Source organism: Oncorhynchus keta, chromosome 20 (genome assembly GCF_023373465.1).
Source record: "Oncorhynchus keta strain PuntledgeMale-10-30-2019 chromosome 20, Oket_V2, whole genome shotgun sequence".
Classification (NCBI taxonomy): Eukaryota; Metazoa; Chordata; class Actinopteri; order Salmoniformes; family Salmonidae; genus Oncorhynchus; species Oncorhynchus keta.
Window position 1 is genome coordinate 25,972,354 of NC_068440.1, and position 22,379 is coordinate 25,994,732.

Here is a 22,379-nt window from a genome sequence, read left to right on the forward strand (position 1 = left end):
ACACCAATGTGTGTTCGATAGACACATGTCTCATCAAGAGATAAGGATATGTTGTAGGCCTATTGTTAGGCCGTTGCTCTCTCTCCCAAGTGTGCGGTGTGGGTGCTTGTGTTAGTGCGCGCGCGCATGCATGTGTGTGTTTATAAAGCCCATTTATGGTCAATCTGGAGCCTGGTTGCCATCTCTGTTCAGCTATTACATTCACTCCTTGCCACTCCTGTCGCCTGCCAAAGATACTGGGCTTTAGGCAGTCTTGAAATATGAACATTCTATCAATAATGAGATCAGAGGATTTGATCCTGATTCGAAAACCCTCACACCCATCATCCAATCGCGATGTTTATGCAAATTGATTTATAGGAAAACGTTCGAACTTAATGCATGCATTTGATTGAAAACGTCATAACATTGGGGATTTTAACCTATTACATTTTATTGTAAACATAAACATTGGTTGCAAGGAGAACAGAATATTCACCTTTATTGCATTTTTACCACCAGCCAATGTGGTCACATCACACCAGAGAAGCTCTTGCCATTCAAACTTCCCCGCCAGTTCACTGTGTGAACGCTATTGCCTATTATATTTAATATTTTTGAATTGTTCAAAATACGTGACAAAACTGTATTGCTGCTTCTGGGACACGCATTGAGCTAGGCGACTGGTTCAAGAGCTATAAGAGCAATAGAGAGAGGATGGAAGAGAGAGAGAGGCCAGTGGAGATGCCAGCGAGATGCATGAATTGTGCAAGAAGGGAACGGTGAAGACAGAGATATGTAAATTATAAAATCATTCCTAGACTGGGCTATTGAATCCACCATTCTTATGGTATCCTATATATTAGGCCTAGCCTACTACAGTGAATTTAGGACACCACCACCTGTGCTATGCAAGCCAGAAACCAAACTCAGCAAAAAAAGAAACATCCTCTCAACTGCGTTTATTTTCAGCAAACTTAACATTTGCAAATATTTGTATGATCATAACAAGATTCAATAACTAAGACAAACACTGAACAAGTTCCACAGACATGTGACTAACAGAAATGGAAAAACTTGTCCCTGAACAAAGGGGGGTCAAAATCATAAGTAACAGTCAGTATTTGGTGTGGCCACCAGCTGCATTAAGTACTGCAGTGCATCTCCTCCTCATGGACTGCACCAGATTTGCCAGTTCTTGCTGTTGGATGTTACCTCACTCTTCCACCAAGGCACCTGCAAGTTGCCGGACATTTCTGGGGGAATAGCCCTAGCCCTCACCCTCCATTCCAACAGGTCCCAGATGTGCTCAATGGGATTGAGATCTGGGCTCTTCGCTGGCCAAGGCAGAACACTGACATTCCTGTCTTGCAGGAAATCACACACAGAACGAGCAGTATGGCTGGTGGCATTGTCATGCCAGGATGAGCCTGCAGGAAGGGTATCACAAGAGAGAGGAGGATGCCTTCCCTGTAACGCACAGCGTTGAGATTGCCTGCAATGACAACAAGCTCAGTCCTATGATGCTGTGACACACTGCCCCAGATCATGACAGACCCTCCACTTACAAATCGATCCCGCTCCAGAGTACAGGCCTCGGTGTAACGCTCATTCCTGCGACGATAAATGTGAATCCGACCGTCACCCCTGGTGAGACAAAACTGTGACTCGTCAGTGAAGAACACTTTTCGCCAGTCCTTTCTTGGCCAGCGATGGTGGCCCATAGATGACGTGATGTCTGGTGAGGACCTGCCTTACAACAGGCCTCAAGCCCTCAGTCTCAGCACCGATGGAGGGATTGTGCATTCCTGGTGTAACTCGGGCAGTTGTGTGATATTCGGATGTACCAATCCTGTGCAGGGAATTATACACGTGGTCTGCCACTTCGATGACGATCAGCTGTCCATCCTGTCTCTCTGTAGCTCTGTCTTAGGCGTCTCACAGTACGGACATTGCAATTTATTGCCCTGGCCACATCTGCACTCGTCATGCCTCCTTGCAGCATGCCTAAGGCACATTCACACAGATGAGCAGGGACCCTGGGAATCTTTCTTTTGGTGTTTTTCTGAGTCCGTAGGAAGGCCTCTTTAGTGTCCTAAGTTTTTATAACTGTTACCTTAATTGCCTACAGTCTTTAAGCTGTTAATGTCTTAAGAACCGTTCCACAGGTGCATGTTCATTAATTGTTTATGGTTAATTTCCTCCGCAAGGCAATCAAACAAGCTCAGCGTCAGTATAGAGACAAAGTAGAGTCGCAATTCAACGGCTCAGACATGAGATGTATGTGGCAGGGTCTACAGTCAATCATGCACTATAAAAGGAAAACAGTTCCCGTCGCAGACCAGGATCTCTTGCTCCGAGACAGACTAAACAACTTCTTTGCTCGCTTTGAGGACAATACAGTGCCACTGACATGGCCCGCTACCAAAACCTGCGGACTCTCCTTCACTGCAGCCGGCGTGAGCAAAACATTTAAACGTGTCAACCCTCGCAAGGCTGCAGGCCCAGACGGCATCCCCAGCCGCATCCTCAGAGCATGAGCAGACCAGCTGGCTGGTGTGTTTACGGACATATTCAATCAATCTTTATCCCAGTCTGCTGTCCCAACATGCTTCAAGAGGTCCACCTGTTCTTGTTCCCAAGAAAGCGACGGTAACTGAGCTAAATGACTACCGCCCTGTAGCACTCACTTCCGTCATCATGAAATGCTTTGAGAGACTAGTCAAGGAACATTTCACCTCCACCCTACCTGACACCCTAGACCCACTCCAATTTGCTTACCGCCCAAATAGGTCCACAGATGATGCAAGCACACTGCACACTGCCCTAACCCATCTGGACAAGAGGAATACCTATGTGAGAATGCTGTTCATTGACTACAGCTCAGCATTTATTATTATTACTATTATTTGACCATGCTGGTCATTTATGAACATTTGATCATCTTGGCCATATTCTGTTATAATCTCCACCCGGCACAGCCAGAAGAGGACTGGCCACCCCTTATAGCCTGGTTCCTCTCTAGGTTTCTTCCTAGGTTTTGGCCTTTCAAGGGAGTTTTTCCTAGCCAACGTGCTTCAATACCTGCATTCCTTGCATTTTGGAGTTTTAGGCTGGGTTTCTGTACAGCACTTTGAGATATCAGCTGATGTACGAAGGGCTATATAAATACATTTGATTTGACTTAACACCATAGTACCCTCCAAACTCGTCATCAAGCTCGAGACCCTGGGACTCGACCCCGCCTTGTGCAACTGAGTCCTGGACTTCCTGACAGGCCTCCCCCAGGTGGTGAGGGTAGGTCAAAAATCTCCACCCCGCTGATCCTCAACACTGGGGCCCCAGAAGGGTGCGTTCTCAGCCCTCTCCTGTACTCCCTGTTCACCCACGACTGTGTGGCCATGCACGTCTCCAACTCAACCACTACAGTGGTAGGCTTGATTACCAACAACGACGAGACGGCCTACAGGGAGGAGTCGAGGGCCCTCGGAGAGTGGTGTCAGGAAAATAACCTCACACTCAACGTCAACAAAACAAAGTAGATGATCGTGGACATCAGGAAACCGCAGAGGGAGCACCCCACAATCCACATCGACGGACAGTAGTGTAGAGGGTAGAACGTTTTAAGTTTCTCGGCATACACATCACAGACAAACTGAATTGGTCCACTCACACAGACAGCATGGCGAAGAAGGCGCAGCAGCACCTCTTCAACCTCAAGAGGCTGAAGAAATTCGGCTTGTAAACAAAAACACTCACAAACTTCTACAGATGCACAATCGAGAGCATCCTGTCGGGCTGTATCACCGCCTGGTACAGCAACTGCTCCGCCCATAACCGTAAGGCTCTCCAGAGGGTAGTGAGGTCTGCACAACGCATCACTGGGGGCAAAATACGTGCCCTCTAGGACACCTACACCACCCGACGTCACAGGAAGGCCAAAAATATCATCAAGGACAACAACCACCCAAACCACTGCCTGTTCACCCCGCTAACATCCAGAAGGCGAGGTCAGTACAGGTGCATCAAAGCAGAGACCGAAAGACTGAAAAACAGCTTCTATCTCATATCATATGTATATACTGTACTCTATACCATCTACTGCATCTTGCCATCTTGATGTAATGTATCACTAGCCACTTTAAACAATGGCACTTTTATATGTTTACATACCCTACATTACTCATCTCATATGTATATACTGTTTTTAAACCCTTTACAATGAAGATCTGTGAAGTTATTTGGATGTTTACTAATTATCTTTGAAAGACAGGGTCCTGAAAAAGGGACATTTTCTTTTTTTGCTGAGTTTAGGTTTCCATCCAATTGGCGACAGATTTTCATGTGGATATTCTAAAATCTGCATAAAAACAATATGCGCATATTCCCACCAGAGATGTTTCCATGAAATTGACTTGTTGCTGAAAAAAGCCTGTGCATGATGATCGGCACATAAAAATACTTTTGCAGTTAAATTCCCATGTACTGAATTACAAATACACGTTATTTAGGTTTCTATCCCATTTTCAACTCCGCTAATGGTTTAGTCACAATAATTTTAGCCTTTTAGGCTATAGCGTATGTGCCCACTCGGTCTTGGCATGTGTGCTCTATCTGACAGTTCACAGATACAGCCCCTACATGATGAGATTATTATGGATACAAGATTGATTATTTTTATTTGACAAATGGCAGCCAAGCATCGATCATCATGTCACCAGAATAAGACCCTGGATATCTATTAGAATGGAGCATCAAGCTCATCACCGTGCACTTTCATCAACCTGTGAAGTTCATCATAACTTCGTTCTTCTGTAGGCTAATAAAGTCCGTGCTTAATTTGTAAATCGGGAGGTGGTGGAACAAAACGTGAGCTGGAGAGGGGGGTCACCTGGGGAGCTGTGAGGTACCAGAATGCATTGCATGCATATCATAGCATTTGCGTAGTGATAGAGCAGTAGAGTAGAGGCACTTTGAAAATTTGCACACACACAGGGTCAGGGAAAAATGTGGACTTTTATAAACGCATTTCCTGCAATTTTGCATCATTTTACATGACTGGAAACTTTGGCAGAATCTGTTTTAACACCGCAGAAATGATAGAAACGACAGGCTACATTGACACTGACAACCTGAGAATGTGAGATCAATAAAAACAACCTTGTGTGGAGACATATTGTAGGCTACAATATGAGGAGGAAATTATAGTCCTAAAAAATGCTTTCCAGTTTCACTGACTCACCCAATGATGTGCAGCTCAATCACTAGATGATGGCTCATGCATTTTCTCTCTTGTTTTATTTTGGAAAACAATATTTGGAAGTTGGTGAAATATTTGGTAGCCTACAGCAGAGAGTTTAGAGTATTCTCTTTTCAGCCCTTTTCAGTCATTTGCTTTCCAACCGGTGTTTTCCCCAGGCAGGTCACCCTTGATACAAGTCAGAATTCGACATCCATCCATGTCTGAGGAGGTCAGGTGATGATGTGGTAACTGGCCACTAGGGGCAACAGTGAGCACATTTACCTTCAAGTAGGTTTCAGTTTAGCTAGGGTATTGTGGATGGTGCATCTGATTCCAAAGGTTGCAAGTTCAAATACAGTAAAATAAAGTGGTTTTGATAGTTTTGTTTTAAGCCTATCCCCAACCTTAACCCTTACCTGACCTATTCAGAGTTAATGTCTAACCTTAGCAATTCGGAGTTAATGCCTAAACTTAACCTTAAACACATTTGGAACAACTTCAAAATTTGAAATTTGAGAAAAATGGATGAACGTCTAATTCTTATGTGATACTTTGAGAGCTTGTAGCTTTTTGTATTTTTATTTGAAATATTTCAAAGGCCTGTTTTGTCTGAATGCTGTTCACTGACAGATTTGCCTCTTGGCCCGGACTGTAGTCTATGCCTTGTTATTATGTTACGCACAACCCACAGCTAGACTTAAAAAAAAAGCTATTATTCCTCTGAGGCTAAATTAAAGTCATTCTTATGGTGTAGTAGACTATTCTGAAGTATTCCTTTCTTTCTGAATAGACAGCAGTAATTCTATAACTTTAGCACATTTATTTTAATTTATCAGGCGTGCTGCAGAACCCTTAGTATGGCTATGATTCTATAAGGAAATAATTTATGAAGTGCAACACTGGAGAGATGAGAGTTGCAGGCTCATGTCTATCACAGCAGAGAGAGGAAGAGATCATAGAAAGTGAATGTCATTCTAGTTCTGTGAGAGATACAGGCGCTCTTCTCACACAGCCACTGCAACACTTTGGTCTCAAACATAGGTTATAATGTTGTACAAACCATAAGCCAGGGCCAGCCCAACCAGAATCAACTCTTAGAATATCAGGCCTGGGATGAAAATCGACTTTTTCACATTACATTCTGCACTGAATAGACTGTATGCTTTCTAGAGTTGTAGTGGGAGTGGGGGGACCACACAACCTATCATCGCATGACTCCAAGTTTACTTCCAAATGATGGTTATTATACACTGTATCAATATTTGCGCATAAAGGCGTTACCACCAGCATTTCTTACATGATACATTTTACCAACACAAAAAGACTCCACCTTGTCTTGCATTTATTTTTTAACATTTGGAAAGGTTAACGACAACTTTGCTGTTTTCATCAGGCTTGTCGTGACATTTTTTATCCAACATACTTTACTCGCATAAAAAGTTTGGATGGAAACCTGCTTAGAGACAAAGAAAATGTTTTGTTTGTGTCACGCCCTGACCATAGAGAGCCATTGTTTCCCTATGGTGAAGTAGGTCAGGCCGTGACTGGGGGTGATCTAGTTTATTTACTTCTATGTGGTGATCTAAGTTTATTTTCTATGTTGGTGATTTGTATGAATCCCAATTAGAGGCAGCTGGTAATCGTTGTCTCTAATTGGGGATCATATTTAAGTAGCTGTTTTTCCCACCTGTGTTTGTGGGATATTGTTTGTGTTGGTGCATGTGCACCACGTTTCGTTCGTTCGTTCGTTCGTTCGTTCGTTCGTTCTTTCTTTCTTTCTTTCTTTCTTTCTTGTTTTGTTTTGCTTAAGTTTCACTTAGAAATAAAGAAGTGGAACTCAACCTCCGCTGTTCATTGGTCCTTCTCTACACACGGTCGTGACAGAATATCCCACCACAACGGGACCAAGTAACGTGCCCGGGAAGAGATGGCATCCTGCTCTTTGGAGGAGATAGAGGAGAGAATATCCTGGACTTAGGAGGAAGTCTGGGCAAGACATGAAAGCCTGCTGTGGAAACAGACGACAGGAGAGAAGGGAGGACAGCGACGACGCCGGGGTTCGTGGCCACATAAAAAGCCCCAAAAACAGCCCGAAAATATTTGGAGGGGGGGCACAAAGGGTGGTCGGCGGAGCCGAGGATTGAACCAGAGCCAGTCTGGGAGAAGAGGGAGAAACTGGAGGAGAGTGAACAGAGAGAGTCAGAGACCGTCAGTGAGTGGATGGAGGTATTGGAGGAGAAAGAGAGGAGAGAGTTATTGAGTTGGTGGAAGATGCACAACATTTGCCCTAAAGAGCGTGTAATCAGTTTAATGCCACCTGAGTCAGCTCCCCATACTCATCCTGAGGAGCGTGCTATTAGTCTGGTGAAATCTGTGCCGGCTCCACGCACCAGGTCTCCAGTACGCATCCACAGCCCAGTAAGTCCTGTGCCAGCTCTCCAAACTTGCCTTGAGGAGCGTGTCATTTGTCCGGTGCCATGTGTGCCGGTTCTACGCATCAGGTCTCCAGTGCGCCTCCACAGCCCAGTACGTCCTGTGCCAGCTCCTCCCACTCGACGTGCGAAGTGTGTCATCGAACCGGTACCATTGATGCCGTCTATACGCACCAGGTCTCCAGTACGTCTCCACAGCACGGTACGTCCTGTGCCAGCTCCACGCACCAGGCTTCCAGTGTGCCTTCCCAGTCCGGTACATCCTGTCCCTCCTCCCCGCACTCACCCTGAAGTGCATGTCTCCAGTCCGGTACCACCTGTGCCAGCTCCACACACCAGGCCTCCAGTGCGTTTCCCCAGTCCGGTACGTCCTGTGCCTCCTCCCCGCACTCGCCCTGGAGTGCGTGTCACCAGTTCGGTGCCACCTGTACCGGCCCCACGCATCAGGCCTCCAGTGCGCCTTCACAGTCCAGAACTTCCAGTGACAATTCCCAGTCCAGAGCTTCCGGCGACGGTCCCCAGTCCAGAGCTTCCGGCGACGGTCCCCAGTCCAGAGCTTCCGGCGACGGTCCACACTCCGGAACCTCCTGAGACGGTCCACATCCCGGAACCTCCAGCGACAGTCAACGGTCCGGAACCTTCAGAGAGGGTCAATGGTCTGGAGCTTCCAAACACAGCGCCCAGTCCCGTTCCATGGCAGGAGCCTTCCTCTGCGCCGATGCCCAGCTCAAACACGGCGTCCAGTCCAGCTCCGTGGCAGGAGCCCTCCTCGGCACTGATGTACAGGCCAGGCACAGTGTTCAGCCTGGGTCCATGGCTGGATCTGCGGGATGAGCGGGTTCATCGGCCCGCACCAGAGCCACCACCAAAGATGGTGGATCCGCGAGCTGAGCGGGTTCTTCATCCCACACCAGAGCCGCCCCCGATGCTGGCGGGTCCGCGGGATGAGTGGGTACTTCGTCCCGCACCAGAGCCGCCACCGACACTAATCACCCCCCACCCTCCCTATTTGTGGAAGTAAACTTGGAGTAACACGATGATATGGTGTGTGGTCCTCTCACTACGACTTGGGAAATCATGCAGTTTGTTACGCTACAGATGAAATCAATTTTGCACAGTGATGAGCTCGATGCTTCTTTCCAACAGTGGTGGAGAAGTACCTAATTGTCAAACTTGAGAAAAAGTTAAGATATCCTAATAGAAAATGACTCAAGTAAAAGTGAAAGTAATTTTCTTTATGCAGATTTTAGAATATTCATATGAATATTTGGCATCCATTGGACATAGCTAATTAATTGGGGGGAAAAATTAAGAATTACAAGGGGGCAGTTTGTAAAAACGAATGTCCATTCAGAAAGTTTACTAAAGTAGCCTGTCTGGACTCCATCTCTGGACTCCATCTCCAAAAGGCAGTGTAGCACTTATTTCTCAATGCCAGAAACACATATAATAATAACTTAGCCTCTTAGAGCTCCCCCTCTATACTGCCCCCGTTGGAGAAAGTGCGTACCCATAGTAAACTGAAAATATTTTTTCCCAAAATTGCTAATATATGCATATAAAAATTATTATCGAATAGAAAACACTAAAGTTTCTAAAACCGTTTAAATTATGTCTGTATGTAAAGCAGAACTCTCAGGGCAGCCTTTCTCCCAAACTCTCTCTTGTGAAGAGAAAAGTTGGGTCAACTTTGACGTCATGGCCCCCACCCTTCCCAGGCAGCTACCGATCCAGGAATAGTCTCTATATGTTCAGCGCGATGTCAGCTTTCAAATGGCACGTTCATTGTGAGAATCCCACAAGCCCTGCACGTTTGGCGGGCGAAATTGCTCGTGTCCCTCTGAAAAACAGGCACTATTGCGCGCGGCCGATTTGGAGTACGTCTTTTTCCATGATCCAGCATTTGAAGCCGGATTGTCTGTTCGCGCTGATCTTTGTTCTACATGTTAAAAACATCATAAAGCTTGATTTTTCACATTGTTTGACCAGTTTAGTGGACATATAATATGTAAATTGGAAGTTTTGATGCGCAAGAGTGCTGGACCAGAAGTCATTTTGGATGCATTTCAGCCGAAGCTGTTAACATGTGCTAATACAGAGACACACAACGTGAAACCAAACGATGTATTGGGTAAGTATGACTCCTTCTACGTCTTCCGATGGAAGAACATCAAAGGTAAGGGAATATTTATGTGGTTATTTGGTGTTTCTGTGGACTCCAAACGTAGAGGAGACATACTGCTAATATCTGAGCGCTGACTCATAGTATAGCCCAGTGAACAATGTCTGTAACGTTAAAAATAAATGTAATACAGCGGTTGCATTAAGAAGAATTGTATCTTTGTAAATATATGTAGAACATGTATATTTAGTAATGTTTATTGCTTGTTATCTGACGTTATCTGTCGTAGCTATAATCATTTCTCCTGACATTTGAGTAGCATTTTTTGAAATGTCGTCATTGTAAACAGAGATTTATGGATATAAATGGCATATTATTGAAATAAATTAAATGTACTGTGTAACATGTAATATTACTGTCATCTGATGAAGATTTTCAAAAAGTTAGTGAATTATTTATTTTTTAATCCTACTTTTAAATTATTTTTTTTCTGGGACAAAATGGCCGCCGCTTGCCTTTTGATTCGGTGGTGATCTAATATAAATATGTGCTATGTTTTCGCCGTAAAACATTTTAGAAATCTGACTTGCTGGGTAGATAAACACCTTGTTTATCTTTCATTTGAGCCATTGGACTTGTTAATGTGTGGAGGTTAAATATTTTTAGGGATATTTTTGCGTTCCATGCGTCACCTTCCAGCTGAACGTGGGGGGGGTGTTCCCAAATTGGAACCCTAGTCCCCTTCTGGTTAGAGCACCTCAAGAAAACACTCCCAAATTACATTTTTTTAAATAAATTGTTATGATATTGTAATGTTGTTCTTAAAGGATTGATTTATTTATTTGTATTTTTTATTTCACCTTTATTTAACCAGGTAGGCAAGTTGAGAACAAGTTCTCATTTACAATTGCGACCTGGCCAAGATAAAGCAAAGCAGTTCGACAGATACAACGACACAGAGTTACACATGGAGTAAAACAAACATACAGTCAATAATACAGTATAAACAAGTCTATATACAATGTGAGCAAATTAGGTGAGAAGGGAGGTAAAGGCAAAAAAGGCCATGGTGGCAAAGTAAATACAACATTTACATTTACATTTACATTTAAGTCATTTAGCAGACGCTCTTATCCAGAGCGACTTACAAATTGGTGCATACACCTTATGACAACCAGTGGAACAGCCACTTGCATCTAAATCTTGTTGGGGGGGTGAGAAGGGGGGTGAGAAGGATTACTTACCCTTACTTACCCTTACTTACCCTATCCTAGGTATTCCAATATAGCAAGTAAAACACTGGAATGGTCGTTTTGCAATGGAAGAATGTGCAAAGTAGAAATAAAAATAATGGGGTGCAAAGGAGCAAAATAAATAAATACATTAAATACAGTTGGGAAAGAGGTAGTTGTTTGGGCTAAATTATAGGTGGGCTATGTACAGGTGCAGTAATTTGTAAGATGCTCTGACAGTTGGTGCTTAAAGCTAGTGAGGGAGATAAGTGTTTCCAGTTTCAGAGATTTTTGTAGTTCGTTCCAGTCATTGGCAGCAGAGAACTGGAAGGAGAGGCGGCCAAACAAAGAATTGGTTTTGGGGGTGACTAGAGAGATATACCTGCTGGAGCGTGTGCTACAGGTGGGAGATGCTATGGTGACCAGCGAGCTGAGATAAGGGGGACTTTACCTAGCAGGGTCTTGTAGATGACATGGAGCCAGTGGGTTTGGCGACGAGTATGAAGCGAGGGCCAGCCAACGAGAGCATACAGGTCGCAATGGTGGGTAGTATATGGGGCTTTGGTGACAAAACGGATTGCACTGTGATAGACTGCATCCAATTTGTTGAGTAGGGTATTGGAGGTTATTTTGTAAATGACATCGCCAAAGTCGAGGATTGGTAGGATGGTCAGTTTTACAAGGGTATGTTTGGCAGCATGAGTGAAAGATGCTTTGTTGCGAAATAGGAAGCCAATTCTAGATTTAACTTCGGATTGGAGATGTTTGATATGGGTCTGGAAGGAGAGGTTACAGTCTAACCAGACACCTAAGTATTTGTAGTTGTCCACGTATTCTAAGTCAGAGCCGTCCAGAGTAGTGATGTTGGACAGGCGGGTAGGTGCAGGTAGCGATCGGTTGAAGAGCATGCATTTAGTTTTACTTGTATTTAAGAGCAATTGGAGGCCATGGAAGGAGAGTTGTATGGCATTGAAGCTTGCCTGGAGGGTTGCTAACACAGTGTCCAAACAAGGGCCGGAAGTATACAGAATGGTGTCGTCTGCGTAGAGGTGGATCAGGGACTCACCAGCAGCAAGAGCGACCTCATTGATGTATACAGAGAAGAGAGTCGGTCCAAGAATTGAACCCTGTGGCACCCCCATAGAGACTGCCAGAGGTCCGGACAGCAGACCCTCCGATTTGACACACTGAACTCTATAAGAGAAGTAGTTGGTGAACCAGGCGAGGCAATCATTTGAGAAGCCAAGGCTGTCGAGTCTGCCGATGAGGATGTGGTGGTTGACAGAGTCGAAAGCCTTGGCCAGATCAATGAATACGGCTGCACAGTAATGTTTCTTATCGATGGCGGTTAAGATATCGTTTAGGACCTTGAGCGTGGCTGAGGTGCACCCATGACCAGCTCTGAAACCAGATTGCATAGCAGAGAAGGTATGGTGAGATTCGAAATGGTCGGTAATCTGTTTGTTGACTTGGCTTTCGAAGACCTTAGAAAGGCATGGTAGGATAGATATAGGTCTGTAGCAGTTTGGGTCAAGAGTGTCCCCCTTTGATGAGGGGGATGACCGCAGCTGCTTTCAATCTTTGGGAATCTCAGACGACACGAAAGAGAGGTTGAACAGGCTAGTAATAGGGGTGGCAACAATTTCGGCAGATAATTTTAGAAAGAAAGGGTCCAGATTGTCTAGCCCGGCTGATTTGTAGGGGTCCAGATTTTTCAGCTCTTTCAGAACATCAGCTGAATGGATTTGGGAGAAGGAGAAATGGGGAAGGCTTGGGCGAGTTGCTGTTGGGGGTGCAGTGCTGTTGACCGGGGTAGGAGTAGCCAGGTGGAAAGCATGGCCAGCCGTAGAAAAATGCTTATTGAAATTCTCAATTATGGTGGATTTATCAGTGGTAACAGTTTCCTATCTTCAGTGCAGTGGGCAGCTGGGAGGAGGTGTTCTTATTCTCCATGGACTGTACAGTGTCCCAGAACTTTTTTTGAGTTAGTGTTGCAGGAAGCAAATTTCTGCTTGAAAAAGCTAGCCTTGGCTTTTGTAACTGCCTGTGTATAACGGTTTCTAGCTTCCCTGAACAGCTGCATATCACGGGGGCTGTTCGATGCTCATGCAGAACGCCATAGGATGTTTTTGTGTTGGTTAAGGGCAGTCAGGTCTGGGGAGAACCAAGGGCTATATATGTTCCTGGTTCTAAATTTCTTGAATGGGGCATGTTTATTTAAGATGGTTAGGAAGGCATTTAAAAAAAATATCCAGGCATCCTCTACTGACGGGATGAGATCAATATCCTTCCAGGATACCCCGGCCAGGTCGATTAGAAAGGCCTGCTCGCTGAAGTGTTTCAGGGAGCGTTTTACAGTGATGAGTGGAGGTCGTTTGACCGCTGACCCATTACGGATGCAGGCAATGAGGCGGTGATCACTGAGATCTTGGTTGAAGACCGCAGAGGTGTATTTAGAGGGGAAGTTGGTTAGGATGATATCTATGAGGGTGCCCGTGTTTAAGGCTTTGGGAGGGTACCTGGTAGGTTCATTGATAATTTGAGTGAGATTGAGGGCATCAAGTTTAGATTGTAGGATGGCTGGGGTGTTAAGCATGTTCCAGTTTAGGTCGCCTAGCAGCACGAGCTCTGAAGATAGATGGGGGGTAATCAGTTCACATATGATGTCCAGAGCACTGCTGGGGGCAGAGGGTGGTCTATAGCAGGTGGCAACGGTGAGAGACTTGTTTTTAGAGAGGTAGATTTTTAAAAGTAGAAGTTCAAATTGTTTGGGTACAGACCTGGATAGTAGGACAGAACTCTGCAGGCTATCTTTGCAGTAGATTGCAACACCGCCCCCTTTGGCAGTTAGTTCTATCTTGTCTGAAAATGTTGTAATTTGGAATTAAATTTTCAGAATTTTTGGTGGTCTTCCTAAGCCAGGATTCAGACACAGCTAGAACATCCGGGTTGGCAGAGTGTGCTAAAGCAGTGAATAGAACAAACTTAGGGAGGAGGCTTCTAATGTTAACATGCATGAAACCAAGGCTATTACGGTTACAGAAGTCATCAAAAGAGAGCGCCTGGGGAATAGGAGTGGAGCTAGGCACTGCAGGGCCTGGATTCACGTCTACGTCGCCAGAGGAACATAGGAGGAGAAGAATAAGGGTACGGCTAAAAGCAATAAGAATTGGTCGTCTAGAACGTCTGGAACAGAGAGTAAAAGGAGGTTTCTGGGGGCGATAAAATAGCATCAAGGTATAATGTACAGACAAAGGTATGGTAGGATGTGAATACAGTGGAGGTAAACCTAGGTATTGAGTGATGAAGTGAGAGATATTGTCTCTATTGAAACCAGGAGATGTCATTGCATGTGTGGGTGGTGGAACTAATAAATTGGATAAGGTATAGTGAGCAGGACTAGAGGCTCTACAGTGAAATAAGCCAATAAACACTAACCAGAACAGCAATGGACAAGACATATTGACATTTTTTTATTTTTTTATTTTACCTTTATTTAACCAGGCAAGTCAGTTAAGAACATATTCTTATTTTCAATGACGGCCTGGGAACAGTGGGTTAACTGCCTGTTCAGGGGCAGAACGACAGATTTGTACCTTGTCAGCTCGGGGTTTGAACTCGCAACCTTCGGGTTACTAGTCCAACGCTCTAACCACTAGGCTACGCTAGGCTACGCTGCCGCCCCCTGGAGGAGAGGCATCCTTAGTCGAGTGATCAAAAGAGTCCAGTGAGTGGAGTGGTTGGTTTGGGGGTCACGGCGATTTAGACAGCTAGCCAGGACATCGGTAGCAAGCTAGCATACACTAGGCTAGGCTACACTAGGCTACGCTGCCGCCCCCTGGAGGAGAGGCATCCTTAGTCGAGTGATCAAAAGAGTCCAGTGAGTGGAGTGGTTGGTTTGGGGGTCACGGCGATTTAGACAGCTAGCCAGGACATCGGTAGCAAGCTAGCATAGGATGGAGGTCTGTTGTTAGCCACCTCTTGCGTTCCGTTAGTAGATTAGTGGGGTTCCGTGTGGTAGAGGGGATTAGTCCAAATCACACAACAACAAAAATAAAATAAAAACAATAGATATAGTTATAGAGGCCCAAGAAGAAACAAAATAATAATAATAATAATAATAATAATAATAATAAAAATAAATAAATTGTCCGATTGTCTATTCTGAGAGCAGCCGGTAAGACAGCTAACGGTTAGCAGGCCGCAGATGGGCGTTCAGGTAACGTCGCGACGGAGGAGCCAGCCGGATCTCCTTCGGGTAGATAACGTCGGCAGTCCAGTTGTGAAGGCCCGGTGGGGCTCCGCGTAGGCGGTAAAACGGGTCCGGATAGGTGACTGCAGCCCAGGAGTGATTGAGGGAGCTCAGGAGCGACTGACGGAGCTGGCCAGCTCCGGAGCAACCGATGCTTGCTCCAGAATCGACGAGAGCAGACAGACATACGGACAGCAGCCAGCCAGCTGTGAGATCCGGGAATGAATGTCCAGAGAGCAGCCGAAATCCAAGGACATGGAGAGAAAAATTGGTCCAGTATGTTCCGTTCTGAGCCGCGCCGTACAAAAACTGGCGATAGATTTTCGAGCTAAAGGATAGCTGATGACCACAAACCATGGTTAGCTGAATACTAACGATTTGCCAGTAAAGAAGCTAACTAGCTTCTGAACTAGCTTCTGATTAGCTTCTAGCTAGCTCCTGGCTTCTGGATAGTTTCTGTCTAGCTTCTTGGAGCTTCTGGCTAGCTTCTGGCTAGCTTCTTGGAGGATTGCAGATTTGAGGTAAATAATACTTATTTATAAATATAAATTGGTGAGGCGGGTTGCAGGAGAGTGTTTTGAAGATGAGTTGATGGAAAATAAAAATAAAATGTATGTGAAAAAAAGTTAAATATATATATATACAGGACACGACAAGACGAGGACAAAAGACGTCTGAACTGCTATGCCATCTCAGATATAAGGATGAGTTTTTGAGGTTTGAGGTTTTCTCTAAATCAGCTCAAACTTCGGAAACAATCCCACAATGCCCTGTGGTCAGCGTCACACAGTGTATGAAAAACATATAAAAAGTGGGATACATTTGTGAAAATGAGGTGGGCGAATTGGGCCTCTACTTGTCAATCTGTGCGGCACATTTCATCCCTGAGAACTTCCACGGCGGTCAACAATGGAAGGAGGGCTTCAGTAAGAAGATGATTCTCAAAGTGAATGCTGTCCCAATCATTAACATGGCTTGTAAAACATCTCAAAGAACCATCTGCACCAGCAGAGACCATAAGCATTATCACTGGCATGGAAGTAAAAAGTGAAAGAGATAGCTACCGTATTTAGCTCACGTCTTACATCTAAATAACACTGAGAAAACTAACCAAATGTTCTCATGTCTGCCAGCTGTTGGTAGCTAACTGCTGATGGTGTCAAACCTATGGGAAGCGTTGTTTTCAAGGTGTTTGTGGGGGCTCTCCGTTGCGGTTATTCAATCATTCTGTGGTTCTGGGGGAGTTTTCTATACAGTCTGCCGAGTGTGAGCTAAACTGAAATCCGATTGTGGATTGGATGACATTTTGGAGAAGCCCAGGAGCAATGCTTGTTTTGGAAGGGTGGATTGTAGATTTTGGTCCATAGGAAAGTTTTATTTTTGGATCGGATGATTAATGTGGTCACAGTTGCTTCTTGTTGAAGAGACAGAAGATAACATTAGCTTGCTATAGCTGGCTATCCTCTTCCTCCATTTCTGAATGGATTTGTGGCATTTTTTTCTTGCTGGCAAAAGAACTGAGCTAGCTTTTGTTTGTATATTGCCATATGTCAATATCATAGCCAAGTATGTCACTGAAATGGGCTAGTAAATATCCTAAACCCAACCAGTTAGACAGTGATAGCCACAAGCTAAAACCGGAGAGAGAGGGAGGAGAGAATTCACGTTCTGTTTCATTTGCTGCTGGAAACTTTATGAAATTAGATTTCTATTCTATGAAGATTGTAATTGTGTCAACATATTGTGAGTATTGTTTATTGTTGCTCTCAAAATTCGAATTATATATCTTACCAAATTTGCACGCACCCTAAGTTCCATAATGTTCTCATAGAAAATATTAATGTTGCTTTCAACTGCCAATCAGCAACTGCGTTGTAAATCCGGCTGCATATTGAATGTTGAGATTCCTGAAAGGCCAGTCTCTTTGGCAAATGACAGGAATGGCAAGGAGTGGAATTTTAGCTGAAAAGACTGGTACCCAGACAAGTCTGCAGTGGCCCTACAGCATATAGTATTTACAGCACTGTGGATTCTGCAGAAGTCAGAGCATTCCTGCTTCTTGCGCTTCTGGGAGCACAGCAGAGCGGGGTGTGTCATGGACATCCAATAAGTAGGTTTGCACAATTTAAAAACGCACAGTGTGCAGTGATTCAGGGCTAAAAGAAAAGACAAGACAAGACCTTAACTATTTTGAAATGTTGGAGTCGGTTTCCCGGTACTTGACATAGGAGCTCAGCCAAAATATCACAAAGTCAAAAGCCAGCACCGTTGTTTTTTTGCTTAACGAGCTTGTCCCACAACTGCCTCCACTTCTTGTGCCAAGCTTCCCCTTCCATAGATGCGGTACAGAGGTCAATGGAACTCGACTTACGCAATGGAAATGCCATGGAAACGCGTGGGGGAAAGAGGCCGTGGGGGAAAGAACCCAAATTGCCTAATTACCCCCCAGCAAAATGAGCCTACATTAACATATTTACATGTGTATTTCACACTATTCTGAAGTAAAAAATTGGATTATAAATCTTGTATGGATGTCAAACCCATACATGTTCATGTAGTTTTCATCAATCAACTGCATTACAGTTAAACATGACTTTGACTACCACCTGTATGCTTGCTATGCTACCACCTTATACCAACGATAGATAGCATTTAGCAGTCACTTTTTCTAAACCTGAAAAGGGACAACTTCTAAATGTTATGCAGCGAAATATATCCAAATCGGACAGCAGTCATGACAGACTAAGGAATATCCACTTTGTTAGATCAAATTTGTTGAATGTGCACCAACTCAGCGTCCCCCAAGGTCTGCGTTCTATTGACCTCTTTACTGCATCTATCCCCATTACCTCCCGATCTCTTTCCAGGAGTTCAAACCATTTTTTTAGTCTTAGAAATCCCTACACGAGGTATCATAATGATGTGTATTTGCAAACTTGTTCTGATAGCCTTTTGTAAAAGTTCTCCATGTTTGTTTTAAAGGACGTTGTCAAGGAAGTTTATAAAGGATGTACCACCCCCACCTACCGTCAAGCTATGATGTCTATTATGTCAATGCGGAGATATACAGAGCTATGTGGACCCTCTCTGCATTGTTGCAGCATTAGGGAGGAGCAAGGCATTGCCGTATGGTGCCTCCTCACTGCATTGCCAGATCAGTCATACGTCACATTTAGTGTATTCTCCTGTGGATCACTAACGAAGGATGTGTCATTCCTTCGGTCCAACAGTCCCAGTCAGTATGAAATAGAACGCTGGTTACAAAATTGGCTCATAGCAAAAACTTTGGCATTTTCAAATGCAGTTTTCTTGTTGTCTGCTTGTTATAGTCAATTACAAAACTACATTTAAGAAAAGGGCAACATGTCTAAAGATTACTTCAACATGCCTGCTCCCAAACATTCCACTACTTCAAAATGCATAATATCGTAGGGCTTCCCTCAAGCCCCTTTTCATGATGTAGCTAGCAGCCACATAAGTGAGTGTTAGCTAGTTACCAACCAGAAAGGGACCAACAACACAAACAAATGGACTATAAAGTTACAAGTAGTGAGTGGAGTTACTTTACAAAACAAGTTAATTGTCTTACCTGTGATGAAATGTTTTCCACACTCATAGCTATGTGTATCCTACTTGGACATCGGGTCCCCACAATTTCCCACTCTTTCAAACTGAATAGCCTGCACTTCAGTCACAGGATCTTCTCACAGGCTCTATTTCCCTACTTGGGAGAATTGTGAATCGTATGTCGAGATTTTTGACCTGGTACATTGAACATCACAGCAGCTTTTCAGCTTGTTTTGACAGTTCTGTATTACAAAATGTTTTTACAATGGGGGACAATGGGAAAGAATTTGTTTTCCCCAATTTATGGCATTCGAGGGGTATTCCTTCATATAACATGAATACTGATGTGGGGTATGGGGTGTCATTATTAGACTGAATGATTTCGTGAATCGCCAGCACAGTAGACTACACTAGACCACTATAGTAATGGCTGCTCTTAGTAATGGTTGGAACGGAGTCAATGGAATGGTGTCAAACACATCACACACATGGTTACCATGTGTTTGATGCCATTCCATTCACTCCATTTCAGCCAATGGACGCTTCTCCGGAACAGAGCAAATGGAATGGCATCAAACACATGGAAACCATTTTACCATTCCACCTATTCCAGTTATTATCACGAGCCCATTCTCCCCAATTAAGATGACACCAACCTCCTGTGATTTCTGCCGTTATGAGCCAACCTCCCCCACCAGACTCCTGTGGTAGGCTACTGTATACCATTGCATCTTGGGAAGTGTTAGAGAACTTTGCTTTGGCGCCCGCTGTAGACTTGCCTTGACAGCAGTTAAATAAATACCTGCTTCAGCAGTTGATTTTTTGCAACTTTTTTTGTCTTCACTCCATTTTTTCCCAAAACGACGGCACAACGTTGCTGGTCCCAAGGTGTGTTGCTTGCCATTACCGACGCAAGCAGGTGGCTCCCATGACGCTGAACGATGCCGACAATCTGTTGAAAGTTCCTCTTCTTGGGTTCCTCCACATACGCACTACCTAAAAACGATTTCCCTTAGTTTTTTAGCCCATCCGTTGAATAATATAACGTAACACAAGACTTGCCTCAACCTCATTTATTCTATTCATAACGGCATTCGGCCTACATGCCATCTGTGTGGTAAATAGGAAGGCTTGAATATTATATCCTCTGTCTTGTATGAGGGATTGACGTGCTGTTTGTGTGCCTTGGTGTCCAGAGAAGAAAGCTGTTGTCCCTCCTTCACTACTACATGTGTGTGCACTAGGTTGTGTATGTGTGTGTGTGGTGCATATGGTCCAGTGGCCATGCAACAGCTTGGTCTTCCCTGGATCAGTGCACCCATGCCACTCTTCCACCATCACCCCCTCCTCTGTCCATCTCCCGGCTCCTTCCACCCGTCCTTCACTCTCTTCTTTTCCTCCATCTCCCCATCCTTTAGTCCTTCACCCCTCAATCTTCCTTACCCCCCCATTCAACTTTGAGCGAGGCTTCGTGCGTTGTCAACCCTCTGAACAAAGTTAATCCACTTGCTGACTAACCCAAAACTCAAAACTCCCATTATCCTCTGCGACCCAACTTTACCCAAGACTCAACATTGCTTCAGTAAATATGGCTTCCTAAAAAACTAGGATGGCAGCAAATGTAGGTAATTATAACTTCATAACGAATCAACCCAAAAATGTCAATTTGAAAGGAACATGTTAGTTAATGTAGAGACAAAATTATTATGTATACTGTTTTTGTCATTAAGTTGATTTGTGAAATTCGCTATTTTAACAAGCTCGCTGTATAGCTAACAGCCAGCTGGCTATACATTTTGCATGCTGTGTGGGCATTTGACATTTGCATGAATTGTAATTTGTGTTCTTTAATGTTTTAGGGACTCCTGAACCAGCAAACCAGGCAGTCATCTTGTGAAACCCAGTGGATGTACAGAATCTAGTTAAAGGTAGACTCAGCGAAATGACGTAGCCAAGAGCAGCGCAGGAGATATTGAGATGAGCTAGATGCAACACTTCGCTATCACACAGTCACGCACAGTATCTGCGCATGTGCACGGATTTGCTTCACACTGTGTACTGCTTGGTAGCCAGGGAACCACAACATCCGAGAAGTTGAGCCTCGTGCCTCCACACTCTTAGTTGTTGCGGAAATGGCCTTGTCATTGTTCTTTATTGTAGTAACATTAATGCATATATTGTCATGCAATGCAGCTGAAGTAACATAGCAAACTATTTTCTTGATTATTTTGTAGTGGTACACTCTCAGAAAAAAAGGTGCCATCTAGAACCTATCAGGGTTCTTTGGCTGTCCCCATAGGTTAAAGGCCCCTTTTTTGGTTCCAATTAGAACCCTTTTGATTTCCATGTAGAACCCTTTCCACAGAGGGTTTTACATGGAACCAAAACGGGTACCTTGAACCAAAAATGGTAGTCCTATGGACACAGCCGAAGAACCATTTTGGAATAATTATTTCTAAGATATGTGGTGCAGGAGAAAATGACTTGTTTTTCTATGGATTTGTAGCTATGTAGCTGATCTGTGTACTGAAGTATGGACCCTAAAACGTTTGTTATAAATATTAGTCCAGATAAGCCATTTCAATTGATCTACAATGCTTCCACTGATTAATTATTTTGCAGAAAACGCTGAGTGAAGGAAATGGGACTGTTAAATGTCAAACTGCTACTGTATTATGGAATGAAAGTCCTGCTTCAGTAGCCTACTACTCCACATTGAACCACAGCCAGAGGATTGGTACATTATGATCACATAGTTGTTTTGCTGTTCTCATTTGTTGCTCATATGGTAAGTACGTATTTGTTGCATGAGAAATATAAGGAAAGCTATTACTTCCGCCAGCACAGGCAATGTTGTCAATGAATTGCGTGGTAAGCTATCTGTTGGCGGCTTCAGATGTGAGCGGCTGATGTAGTGATGTCCCATTCCCTAGGGTTATTTACATCTCCCTACCAGTAGTTGCTCTGATTTCAAGTGCCACTCGCCACCAAGGAACTCTTAAAAATAAGGATGGCTAAGGGGGGGTATTGGGATTGGATGTCCCTCCTTTCTCCTTTCTCCGTCACTCCCTGACTGTGTTCAACATTGCGTGTGTGTGTGTGTGTGTGTGTGTGTGTATGTGGTCATGTCTGAGCTCTCTCTCTGCTGTGTTAAGGCTGATATTTTAATTCTGTCTGGGCAGGGCTGTCAGGAGGGATCTGATTGGCTGGCTGGGTCCGACTGAGCAACACACACAGACCAACAGGCTTAACAGACTCATCATTGCATCTACAGGCTCCCCTGTCGGAACCCCTCTCATCAGAACACACACTACAGTATAACACCACTACCACATCCTCAGAGAGGGAGAGGGTGGGAGGGATGGAGGGAGTGGGGGAGAGATAAGAGAGGGAGGGCAGGAGGGAGGAGAGATGGGAGAGAGAGAGAGAGAGAGAGAGAGGGGATGGCAGAAAGCTACGAACACAGTAGCAGGACAGAGCTGTAAAGAAAACAGGATATGGAGAGACCAAAAAATTTGATGGATTGGGAGGGGGGCCAAAAACAGAGAGAGAG

General features: G+C 44.4%; 1 protein-coding gene across 9 annotated transcripts in view; it reads left to right on the forward strand.

Moving 5' to 3' along the window:
- The window catches only part of adgrb2 (adhesion G protein-coupled receptor B2), a 551,118-nt gene that overhangs the window by 1,413 nt on the left and 527,326 nt on the right, over positions 1 to 22,379 (forward strand). The window lies entirely within an intron of this gene.